Raw genomic sequence first — 13,693 nt, 5'->3', positions numbered from 1 at the left:
AAAAATTATAGTTCGAATTTCAGACACACCCTAATTTTCAATTCGTAAAATTTTAAGAAAAATGGTCTTAAATATCTCACATAACGACGTGGTTCCTTGAACTAGCGGTAAGATCGTAGCTGGTAACAATAATGACGACATGGTTGGCAGTTCCGGCGGTAAGGTTGTGGTTACTAATCGTGATAACTACGTATCTTGTTATGAGTACGTTGGTGCGACCGGGATTGAAATCCGCGACTTTCGGAATCGAAGCTCGTCGCGAAACATGCTCGCCTTTCCTCTCTTAGATGATACAAAATAACTTAATAATAACCAATTCAGTAGGTGTTGTATTCCCTCTTGTTTATCGCTGCTAAATTAGGAACGGCTAGTGCAGACAAAACTATTAGGCGATTGCACTTCCTATTATGAACGTTTAGATTAGATGCCGTTATTGAAGCTCGCCAGCGCCATCTCTCGGGGATACTCTTGTCTCACCAAAAGTGAAATATGATCGTTTCTCTTCTGGTGCACAAACAAAACAAGCATCAATCTCTTGTTTTGAATTTCGCGCAAAGCTACACGAGGGTTATCTGGGCTTAGCCGTCCATAATTTATTAGTGTAAGATTAAAGGGCAGCTAGAGATCACCACCAACTACGAACTCTTGAACTACTCTTTTACCAACGAATAGTGGGATTGACGGACAAATTATAACGCCCCACGGCTTGAAGGGCAAGCACGTTTGGTGTGATAGGGCTTCGAATCCCCAACCCTCATATTACGAGTCGAGCGACCTAACGTGTAAATCGCATTTTTGTATAAAAATACGACAACCGATAAACTCTCTGATTCAAGGTTTGATCTCGTTAAGTACAAAAGCCATTGATCCTTTCAGATTGAAAATATAGAATATTTATATAAATGATTTGAATAATTGTTTAACATGTTAACAAAACTGAATTTTTAATAACTGTTTTTGGTATTTTTTAAAATTAAAAAATATATATATATACAATTTTGCATTTAACCTTTCTGTTTCATGGTCCACTGGTAACTGAATCTAAAATTCAACAGTAATTTCTCTTTTAAAAAGTCACTCAGTTGCTTAGGAGCAATTGGTCCGAAGGCAAGTAACGCTGGAAATTGGATTGCGTAACCCATAGTGGCCATAGCACAGAGAGCCCATTGTGTAGCTTTGCTTTGTTTGTTTGTTTGTTTTTTTGGAATTTCGCACAAAGCTACTCGAGGGTTATCTGTGCTAGCCGTCCCTAATTTAGCAGTGTAAGACTGCGAGAAAAAAAAATCCTTAATTTCACGTTAGGACTTTACTGCCTCTTTTATTCCATTGGTTTCGACTTTTGTTTTAACATTTTAATAAGAATTTGATTAGGAACGAAAACGAATTTAAGCGGAACAATTTCTCATGTTCTAAAGTGACTTTTTTCATTACTCACGAATTTACATAACTTCCGTCCTGGAACTGGGTACTTTAGCGAGTTCTGCAGTATTAAAGTTTCTTTTGTTTTTGAATTTTGCGCAAAGTTACTCGAGGGCTATCTGCGCTAGCCGTCCCTAGTTTAGCAGTGTAAGACTAGAGGGAAGTCATCACCATCCACCGCCGATGTTTGGGGATCTTTTTTTACCATCGAATAGTGGGATTGACCGTAACATTATAACGCTCCCATATATCATACGTGTATATTTCCAATAGAAGGTAAATTAGTGATAACACCATGTAAGCAAATAAATTAACTAAATGTTTGAATGCTCCATAACTTCACGTTTACAAGCAGAACATTCTTTACACAGTGCCTGTCAAATGTTATTGTCAACTGTATGAAGGCCCGACATGGACCAGCTGGTTAAGTCACTCGACTTGTAATCGAAAGGTTGCGGGTTCGAATCCCCGTCATACCAAACATGCTCTCCCTATCAGCCGTGGGGACGTTATGATGTGACGGTCAATCCCACTATTCGTTGGTGAAAGAGTAGCCCAAGAGTTGACGGTGGGTAGTGATGACTAGCTGTCTTCTTTCTATTCTTACACTGCTAAATTAGGGACAACTGAAGCAGATAGCCCTCGTGTAGCTTTGCCCGAAATTCAAACAAAACTAAACAGTATGAAACTATTGCCAATAAAACAGTATCCTACTTTATCAGATTAAAATCGAAGTATATTTATCATTCTAAACATGATTAGGGCAACGTCTAGTATTACTAAAGAGGAAAACGTTAAATATTTAATAGTTTTGGTGGGTTTGTTTTGAATTTCGCGCAAAGCTATTTGACGTAAATACATCTGCGCTATTAACTGTCTCTAATTTGTAAGTAATGGACTATATGGAAGGCAGTTACTGAACATCATCCAACGTTTGCTCTTGGGGTACTCTTTTATCAATGAAAATTGGAATGCACCGTCACATTATAACGCTGAAAGAGTGATCATGTTCAGTTATGGGATTCGAACAAACTACCTTCAGTGTGAGAGTCAAACGACATAGCTCTCAGGTTATAATTAGGCCTAAAAACACTAAAAAATTAAATTTAACATATTTTAATCATTCTGTATAATATATATTTATTGTAAGGGAAAGCCCTTTCATAGCCCGGATATTAAAGCGTTAGACTTGAAATATAGCGGTCAAAGGTTCGAATTATCACCGCCGAAGATGTTTGCCTTTTCAACCGCAATGGCGTTATATTGAATCTATAAATCTCAAAATTAATTGATAAAAGAGTACCACCAGATTTTGCGGTAGATGTTTTCAGCAAACTGCCTTCCTTCTAATCTTCTCTTGCTGCTAAATTAGGGACGACTACCTGGAGAATATATTTGCGCCACCAGGTAAATATGCCCGAAAATAACCAATGATGTATTTCTATTTAAGGAACCTCAACGGTCATAGGAAGAGAGACTAAAAAAAATTGTAAGACAAAACATAGGCCTAGTTTCTAGCCAACCGAGCTGCGTATCAGGCAGTTCAATGCTCAGATACCGATGTATTGCTTAGCATATTCCATACTTTCGGCTATGGAAACGTTATAAGTGTAATAGTAATTCATAATAGACGATTAACTAAACCAATGTTAAACAGCAAGTACTGTAATTTGTTACCCTCCTTCTGGTAAACACTTACGTATCTTTATTTGTCGTGTCTAAACCTAAAAGTCTGGGTTATGGTCTTGTGTCGCCTGTTAAAGTGTACTGTACGGTCATTTTTTCCTCAATACCTGCAGTGGTTCCAACATAAAAGATGATAACATTGTGCGTTTTATTTATGAATAATTCATTTACCGAACTATGAAATTTTTGTTTCTTTGTTTTTTGCGAGAGCTATCTGCTTCCAATCGTTCCTAATTTAACAATAAAAGACTAGAGGGTAGGCAGCTAATCATTACCACCCACCGCCAACTCTTGGGCTACTCTTTTACCAACGAATAGTGTAATTGACCGTAACTTTATAACGCCCCCACGGCTGAAAGGGCGAGTCTTCTTGGTGTGCCGCAGATTCACACTCAGATTACGAGTCGAGTACCCTAATCACCGAGCCATGACTATGAAAATAGCATCTGGATTGAAATAATACAAAGAATAGTGGATGTTAAGATTTTATAAATATTTCTATCGATAAACTGTGCAAATAGACAGCTGACACTAAGTTATTGTGTTCTTAGTTAATGCAAAGTAACTTATAAATAATCTATTTCATTACAGCAACGTGCTTTCTTTAAAGAAAACGTATTCCATTACATGTTTCTCTTTAATATATCATCCCGAAAACAAAATTTCAAATACATTTCTTTTACGTACAGAAGTACTTTATTATAGGAATCGACAAGGAATACAAATAATTCATGCATCAAGAACCCATTCTATCGCATCCCTAAACGAAAAACCGACCATTCAAACTATTGGTTGCGAAATATTACGCACATATATACTAATAACACACCAGAAAGTTCAATAACATTTCTTGTATAAAAATTCAAAATTTTCTAAAATAGCAACGTTTTCGTCTACTAGCTACATACATGACCACGTCAGCAAGGCGATCCTCTAGACGGCTCGATTTTTTGTTTGTTTGTTTTTAAATTTCCCGTAAAGCTACACGAGGGTTATCTGCGCTAGCCGTCCCTAATTTAGCAGTGTAAGACTAGAGGGTTTGGTTTGTTTCGAATTTCTTGCAAAGTTACACGAGGGCTATCTGCGCTAGTCGTCCCTAATTTAGTAGTGTAAGACTAGAGGGAAGGCAGCTAGTCATCTCCACCCACCGCCAACTCTTGGGCCACTTTTTTACCAACGAATAGTGGGATTAACCGTCACATTATAACACCCCCACGGCTGAAAGGGCAAGCATGTTTGATGTAACTAGGATTCGAACTTTCGGCCCTCATATTAAGCTTTAACCACCTTGCCACATTTTAAATATTAATCGATCTTGGTATACGATTGTACTAGAACTTTCCTACAACCAATCATGTGATGTGTTAATATAAATATTAACTGCATTTTACAAGTATTGCTTACATTGTTAACAAATGTATACAACATTTACACTTTAAATTAAAATTAAGGCTGGTTATAGAATGTAGAGTAATAATTGTAACATTGAATTCTCATCAACTGAATTTTTATTCTTGTTTCCAGTAAAAAATAATAGAAAATACATACAATGATTTTGTTTTCAGAAAAGTAGTTCAAGTGTTTCTTCTTACACCATAATCATAAAGTTAGTACATTTTAATAAATGTATATATTATATATAATTCAGTAAAACCTGTCTAAGGCAGAATCGCATAGCACTGAGTAAAATTTCCGGCTTAGACATAGTGAACATGCATTTCATTAATTGGATCCCGAATGGCCAAGTGTGTTAAGACGTTCATCTCGTAATCCGAGGGTCGCTAGTTAGAATCTTTGTCGCACCGAACATGCTCGCCCTTTCAGCCGTGGGGGCGTTATAATGTGACGGTCATTCCCACTATTCGTTGGTAAAAGAGCAGCTTAAGAGTTGGCGGTGGGTGGTGATGACTAGCTGTCTACCCTCCAGTCTTACACTGCTAAATTAGAGACGGCTAACGCAGACAGTCCTCGTGTAGTTTTGCGCGAAATTAAACAAAAACAGACAAAAAACATTTTCTGTCTGATGGTTTTTCGAAATTAAAATTAGCCATTATGATACTCAGTCTCATCTCAGCCCTCAGAAATAATTAGCAAATAAGCTTCAAAATAATTAGCTCGCTTTAAAATTTTTGGTGGAAAATCTAACGTGCAATTATTTATAAAACACTTTCATTCAGGTGGGCTATTTTTTCATGTATGCTTATATTAAGAAATAACTTCTTAATAAACTGAGCAATACTCTGCGCGTGAATAACGACAGTAAATCAGCTCTTTTATTTGTATTTGATAACTTTCCATAGATTGAATGTTTTAAGGAAAGGGTTATTATGGCGCCTACTGGTTTCACAACGGGAGTCAAATACGTAGTGGTTATTAGAGTTTCATTCTGATGACTTACCGATGTCCCATTGGAAGGAGAGGTTCTAAAATTGGTGTTTACAACAATTAATACACCTTATGTATTCTGGGCTAAATCCATAGCAGTCGTTCGTAATTTTAAATTATGGATCGGAGAAAAGGCGGTCAGCCACTAACAAGAACAGTCAGAAGGAACGGCATTCAGAAACTAAATAAGGGCATTTACTGTTCAGTCTCAACAAGTTTCGCTCACCAAACCTTGAGATCCGTGGCCCGACACACTGGTCACCAAACCACTTCTACATGTCATTTTCTTATATTTCATTCGAAATCACTGAAGCGATTAACATATACCAACTAGCGAGGAAATAGCAACATTTGTGTTTATAAAATATGTTCAAACATTATGATAGATTAAAAAATGTTTAGACAATTACTGCGCTAAAAAACCACGGCATGGCCAGGTAGTAAAGGCGTTCGCCTTGTAAACTGTCGGTCGCTTTTATTAAATTTCTTGGCTGTCTAAAGGCAACTTTGAATGATTAGAAGAGTCTGGTGAACAGCACGTGCAGTGACGTAAAATCGTGTTAAGCTCAGAATAACCGTGGCTGAAATAAGAGAAGAAATGAATTTGTTGATTTTGTCGGAATTCCGCAGCAAATAATTTTAAAACCAGGTATGTTTCTCTTTGTAATAAAACAGTTTCATCTCTACAATAAAACTACTGATGGACCTCCATTAATACAAATATAAAAATGATTCCCTTGCTCTTAACGTGTCACAGAAAAAACAACAACAATTTTAAAATAGAAACAATATCTTATTTGAAACACACTTAATTATGACTTTCAACCCTGCCATAATAATTCTTGTATTCTTACTGTTTACGTTCTCCATGTTTTCTGTCGGGCTGGCAAAAGATTACAGATTTCCTAACGACAAAATACGGGGCTCAATTCCCAGAAGTACACATAGCAAAGACAGCCTATTGTGTAGTTTTCTGCTTCCTACAATATGCTCATCGCGAGTGTGTTTGTATTTTTGTGCGAAATATTTCTGTGTACTTGTGTATATATATATATATATCATTAACTTATTTCCCCTCGTCTTCTATTCTCTCCACGTGCCAAAGGCTACAAAGAAGAAATAATTTGCTACCTTTTCCAAACATTAGCGTCTTTTATCTTTAGCTGCTGCAAACGGCCCATAAATTTTTGTTTTTTCAAGTACAAACTTCATGGCTTCGTCTCTTAGCGGATTTGAGAGCTATTTACAGCCGCGGCTATTGAGTATTCTCTTTTGTCATTACAAGAGAGTCAATACCCTGTTCAATTATACGCCAACCCTAGCATAAAAATCGAAATAGCTACAGTTAGTAAGGTTGACAACCATTTTCACCTAACCTCCGTCCCGTACAAATTTGTGTTTTACTTTTTTTTCAGATAATGTGGAAATAGGAAGTTTGTCCATCTAAGTCAAGTAATGAGAACTGGAACAGTAAAATGTCTTCAGTTATTTAGAGAAATTAATACTCTCTTCAGATCTTAGCGGAATTTAAGTAATCGTGTTTGTAAGTTCTTGTACAAACATAAATACTTCATGCTACAGTGAAAATGTTTGTTTGTTTTTTGAATTTCACACAAAGCTACTCGAGGGCTATCTGTGCTAGCCGTCCCTAATTTAGTAGTGTAAGACTAGAGGGAAGGCAGCTAGTCATCACCACCCACTGCCAACTCTTGGACTACTCTTTTACCAACGAATAGTGGGATTGACCGTCAAATTATAACGCCCCCACGGCTGAAAGGGCGAGCATGTAATAGCCGAAGAAGAAGGACAGATGACAATCAAAAAAACTGGTTATGAAATACAGAAAGTTAATGTCATACTATGTGTAACTGTAGATGGAAATAAATCACCACCACATGTCATATTAAATACAAAACTATTGCGAAAAGAAAATTTTTGCAAAGATGTAATAGTTTGTACAAAAAAAATTCATGGATGTCGTTAGAGTTAATAGAAGAGTGGTTGTGGTGTGTATTGGAACATAGGCTTGGTGCGTTAGTAAAGGAACGAACAATGCTTGTAATAGATGCATTTCGTGGTCATCTCTACAATACAATCAATCACAGGTATCGCACGCCTTCCAAGACTTGAATACATGCTGTTGAGAAACAGTAGCGTTTAGCCACTCTCTATGTCGGACGAAAGTCGAGCTACACATTTACCACATTAGTGATAACAGGTGTGAATTTCGATCAAAGCTACACGCGGGCTATCTACGCTAACCATCCATGATTTAGGGGTGTGAGACTAGAGGGAAGGCAGCTAGTCACCACCATCACCGCCAACTGTTGGGCTACTCTTTTACAAACAAATAGTGGGATTGACCATCACATTATAACATACCCACGGCTGAAAGGGCTAGCATATATCATGTGATGGGGATTAGAACCCGTGACCCTCAGATTACGAGTCAAGTGCCTTAACTACTTGGCCATTGCGGGTCAGTAATAGTTGGTCTTATTTGTATAATGAAATAATAAATACCATATATATACAAATATATTTAACTTCATTTGAATGTATTTAGTTAGTTTCACTAAAATATATTCAATGTATGTGAATGATCGCACCTTCCATTGTATTGTTCAGTCTTTATGTTGGTAAGTACGGTGTGTTCGGAAAGTCACTGTGCACTTCTATATTTATTAACAGACATGTTTCAATATAGAATACAGGAGGTAAATATGAATGACAATTATAAACAATGTTGAAAGTGACACCCGTTGGCATCAATACAGGCCTGGATCCTTCTTATTTTGTTTCTAAACACCGCTATCAGTTGCTAGCTTGAAATAGACTAAATAACATATGATTACAAAACTGCACAGTGACTTTCCAAACACCCTGTTCGATAGCCTTAATTAGTGACATGGTAAATTGATTTTAATGTATTTTGTTTTGGTTTAAATATTATGGTTATATTATATATATTTGTATACATATTAAATTAAGAGCAACTGTAGATGTTCAAGAATATTAGAAAAAAATAGAGTCATTATTGATCATGTAATTTAAAACATTATTTTACAAGCTATTGAGGATATGCTATAGGAGTTATTAAGGTTCTGACTTTCTAAGAAAATTCGTCATCTTTCATTAAATCTTCATACTGTAAATGCACGATAGAAGACATATAGTTACAATCACATTACAAACCTTTATAAGTACGAAGACAATCACTCTCAGTAATACGTATAAGTTGTTTGTGAGAGCAACAAAACTACTTTGTAACTTAAGTATTATTACGAAGTTTTATTTTTAATATCCTCTTCACAGATAAGGATGCAGGTCGTCATTACATGTGTATAAGTATTAGATTGATTTATAAGGGGACGATCATTATGTGACATAGAAACAACGGAATTTTGAAACACCTACTGATCGTTGTATACGATAAGGATTCATTAATAGAATAATTTGATTACTAGGCACGTGCTCACGATGTAACTGTTTCAATGGTCTTCTATTTATTTGTTTTGGTTTAGAATTTCTATCAAAAATACACGAGGGCTATCTGCCCCTAATTTAGCAGTGTAAGACTGGAGAGAAGGCAGCGAGTTATCACCCCCACCGCCAACTCTTGGACTACTCTTTTACCAACCAATAATGGGATTGACCGTGACGTTATAACGCCCCACGGCTGAAAGGGCGATCATGTTTGATGTGACGGCGATTCGAACTCACGACCTTGAGATTACGAGTCGAACGCCTTAACCCACCTGGCCATGCCGGGCCCACCTAAAGAAGAAAATGAAATAGGTAGCACGTCTTATTATTAGTAACCCTACTTGGAAACCTAAAAATAAATATACGCCTATATATAAGTCTTTAGCAGCCATGTGGACGTAATAATCTAACGGTAATCTCGCTATTCGTTGGTAAAAGAGTAGTCCAAGAGTTGGCGGTGGGTGGTGATGACCAATTGCCTTCTTTTTAGTCTTAAACTGCTAAATTTGGGACGGTTAGTGCAGATAGCCTTCGTATTAAAGTAGTAAAGTTATTTATTCACGTATTGTTTTTAACAACAGATTAGCCTACCCGGTGGAACAGGGTATGTCTGCGGACAAACACCGCTAAAAACCGAGTTTCAATATTTTGCTTTTAGAAAGGAGTGCCAGCGTCCCCCGTCTGGTACAACGGTAAGTTTACGTATTTACAACGCTGAAATTAGGGGTTCGACTTCTTTCGGTGGACTCAATATATAGCCCAATGTTCCTTTGCTATAAGATAACATACACACACACTGGTGCCAGCTTCTTAAAGTATGTTTACATTTGAACATTCTATATACGTTGTACTTCGTGTTAACATTTTTAGACTCCCTAAGTTATGTTTTATATAAAAACTAAAACCAGTTTTCTATAATAAGTCTGGTATAAAGAGTAATACTAATCTCTCCCAACCATAAAGAAGCAAATACATAATTCTTATAACATGAATCCTCTAAAATTCCATATAATATGACTGATATTAGTGGTAGTATGAACTCCCTATAACATGTTTTCTCTGAAATCTCCTACAATGTACATAAAATAAACAAAGTTTTCTAACATTATATACCTACTATAAACTAATATTATCCTCCAATGGCTCAGCAGTATATCTGTGGACTCACCGCTAGAAACAGGGTTTCAATACCCGAGGTGGGCAGAGTACAGATAGCTCATTGTGTAGCGTTGTGCTTAATTCTGAACAACCAATCAATGAAGCAAACAAGAGTGTAATATGGTCCTGGAATGCCACTGTCGCAAATACCTTCCAAACGTCACCGTGTCGTTAGATCATAATTCAGACATAATTAAATGTTCTAGTGCACCACGTTTCACATACAAGTAACCGGGTTCTGTTGCTAAGTAACACATTACTTGTCAATTGTCCAATCCACGCACCATCTTTATTCTAAAGACTTTATAAGAAAGGCTAACATAAATTTACGTCTATTTCTTCACTTTCTCTCTGCCAGGATTTAGGTCTTTAAATACCAGGTAGGGCTCGGGTTCATTGACATTTTGACCTTTACTTGTAGTTGAAAACATCCTACGCTTTTATGAGACCATAAGTTTTTATAATTTTCGAATATCCCAGTTTGTTATACACCGAAATCAGACACGTTTACAGTTCTGAAACTTACAAACCCTCTATCTTTTTTTTTTTATTTTGCTTCACCAATAACAATAAAGTGTTAAACACAATAAACAATTGTTTGGTAATATCGTGAGCATGATCGTGTTATCTTCTAATATTCGAAATTATAATAAAACATTCACATTATGAAAGTAAAGAAATTAGAGATTCACTAGAACATTTCACAACTTTTTGTGAGTTTCTTTAATATTCGATTAGTTTGGCGAAGGATGTTTACGAAAAGTAATTTTTTCTTCTCCCTTTACAATATCTGTTTGTTTGTTAATTTCGCGCAAAGCTGCACGAGGACAATCTGCTCTAGCCGTCCCTAATTTACAAGTATAAGACTAGAAGAAAAGTAGCTAGTCAACATCACCCTCTGCCAACTCTTGGGCTACGCTTTTATCAACGAATAGTGGGATTGACCGTCACATTAAAATGCCTCCATGGCTGAAAGGGCTAGCATGTTTGGTGTAAAAGGTTTTCGAATCCACGACCCTCGAATTACGAGTCGAGCGCTTTAATCACCTGGCTTCCAACAATGCATAAGTTAAAATATCATGGGTTTTGTGTTACAGATCAGTTTAAGTTTTTGAAAATCATATCTTCAGTTGCTAATTGTAAAATAACTATGGTTACTTTGAAACAAAGTATAATTAATTATAACATCTTATTATTAAGGTAGTGTAAACACTGGAATTGGAAACGTAAAACAAAACCACTGAAGATGAAGTTAAATTAAAAATAATAATATAAAATGGTTCAGTATCTTATTGTTAGAACACTGTAACCTGGTAAATAGTTAAAGGTGTTTTGTCTACACTTAGATATTTGATTTAAAAAAATGTTTCTTATGTGTAGCTTATCTTATGTTTTTCCTACGTACCAGTTTTATGTGCAATCCTGTATGATAGTTAAAATACAGTAAATACAGTTTAATGTAAAAAAAAAATTATTTTGTTCGAGATCCGTTTCAGACAACAATTTCCATTTGTTTACTTTGTTCACAGTTACTAACTGCTATTACACTTTCCAGAATATATTTAACCAAATGCATTTCTAGACTAGCACGCAAATATCCAGTTGGTGAGAAGATATACTATAGACCATAGTTTAGTGGTGTCTTATGTTTGAAGTGATACAAAGAGCTTTGAAAATAACTTTGTGTTTATGGTCCATTTTCTGTGGTCCACCAATAATAAAATATAATGTAATGCAAAGCGAAGTAAGTTTGTTCTCCCGGCATCAGGTAGAAGCCGGGAGACAGCACAAACCTTATTTAGTATGTATTTTATAAAATAATTTAAATATATATATGTATGAAGTAAACATTCTTTTTAAGGACTATGTTTCTAAAGCACCACTGAAATCTTTGAAAAAATTGAACGTTAAAGAGTGACCAAAAGTGGACTGCATTCTGTTCATAAACATCTATAATAGAGAAGCAACAGTCAACTCCATGTTGTGTTTATACATAAAGAAATTGTCTTAGCCGTTAACACTTCTAACGAAACAATTTCTATGATAAAATTTAAAACTAAACTTCAATATCAGTTTACTTTATCTTATGAAAGTTTTACTTTCATCGATAAAGTGTTGTATTTTGTATAGAGTAAAATTATTATAGCCTTTAACGCGTCTAACGTAACTTCTGTTGTAAAGTTCAGAACTGCACTTTGAACGTCAATTTCATTAATAAGACAAAAAAATCTTCAGCTTAGAAATAAAATGAATTTATTATAGAGATAAATATTATAGAGTTTGTCCGTAAAAAATTAAAACAAGCTATTAAGAAGTTTAAAACTAAACATTCAATGTCAAATTAATTAATTATATAAAAGTTTCTAGTTCCACTGATAAAATGTTGTTTTTAAAAGATAACTAAATAATTTTGTCTTAAAAGTTCCGTCCCAGCATGTTAAGATGATATAACTTAGGAATGTTTGAGCCTTATTTTTGACATCCATTAGTATTTCTTGGATGGTCAACAGTTTATGATCGGCTGCAATTCGGATAAGAAAAAATTAATGTTTGTGTGGAAAGACAGAACAGAATTCACATGAAAACCTGGATTATAAAAAAAAAATTGTCAAACAGTAAATTTTGGCTTTTTTTAAAGTAAAAATATCAAACCAGATACAATCTACATTCTGTAAAATCGTTACTTGTAGTTTAAAACCGTAACACTTTGTCAACTTCCTACGTATGTAGAGTCAAACAGGGTAGAACTTTCAACAAATTAACGTTTATTACAAATAATATTCTGTAGTAGACGTAAATTGCCTTGGGTTTGAAAATACGGATATTGTTTAGGATGTTGTGTAAATATCTTAATGCGCCTGAAGGTAAATACGTGTAATTAGATAAGTGCTGAGGTAATTGATGGCCAGGCACTGGAAAACTTCTCTCTGATTCTTCGTAGTGTAAGATTAACATTATAATAAATGTCAAAACTATTCGGATATGTCTGCGAGTGTTTAAGGAAGGAATCCTAGAAGCGCTAAACGTCCACTATGAAACTTTGACATTTCACCTAATGTTTACGACCCCTTACATTTCAAGTAATAAAACACAGAAATTTATTCAAATGATTCTTTTATCATGTCCATTAGTAAGGGTTTTAAAATCAAGTGTGACATGTCTCAAGTGTTTATTTGGAGTTACATAAATGTTTTGTTACAATCTTTTTGTTTAAAGTAAAAAAATGGCGCCCCCATCCCCATAAGCACAGCGTAATGTCTGCGGATTTACAACGCTAGTAAGCGGGTTTCGATACTTGTGTAACTTTGTAGCTTAACTTCAAACAATCAATGAAAAACTTCAACGTCTAGATAAACAAACTCACATATAAATATTACTTTTTAAAGTTAGCGTTGTATGATTCAATATTCCATTAGGATTATTTCGAGCATACCTATTTTCTATGAAAAAAGAAACAAAAACGTAAAAGCTCACAGCACTGGCCCGGATCTGACGTATTCAAATGCAAATATCGTAAGATGGCTAAGTGCAGACCGAAAGCATTGATTTTATCAGAGAA

The sequence above is a fragment of the Tachypleus tridentatus genome, chromosome 8, assembly GCF_004210375.1.
Source record: "Tachypleus tridentatus isolate NWPU-2018 chromosome 8, ASM421037v1, whole genome shotgun sequence".
Lineage (NCBI taxonomy): Eukaryota > Metazoa > Arthropoda > Merostomata > Xiphosura > Limulidae > Tachypleus > Tachypleus tridentatus.
This window is presented reverse-complemented; position numbering follows the sequence as displayed.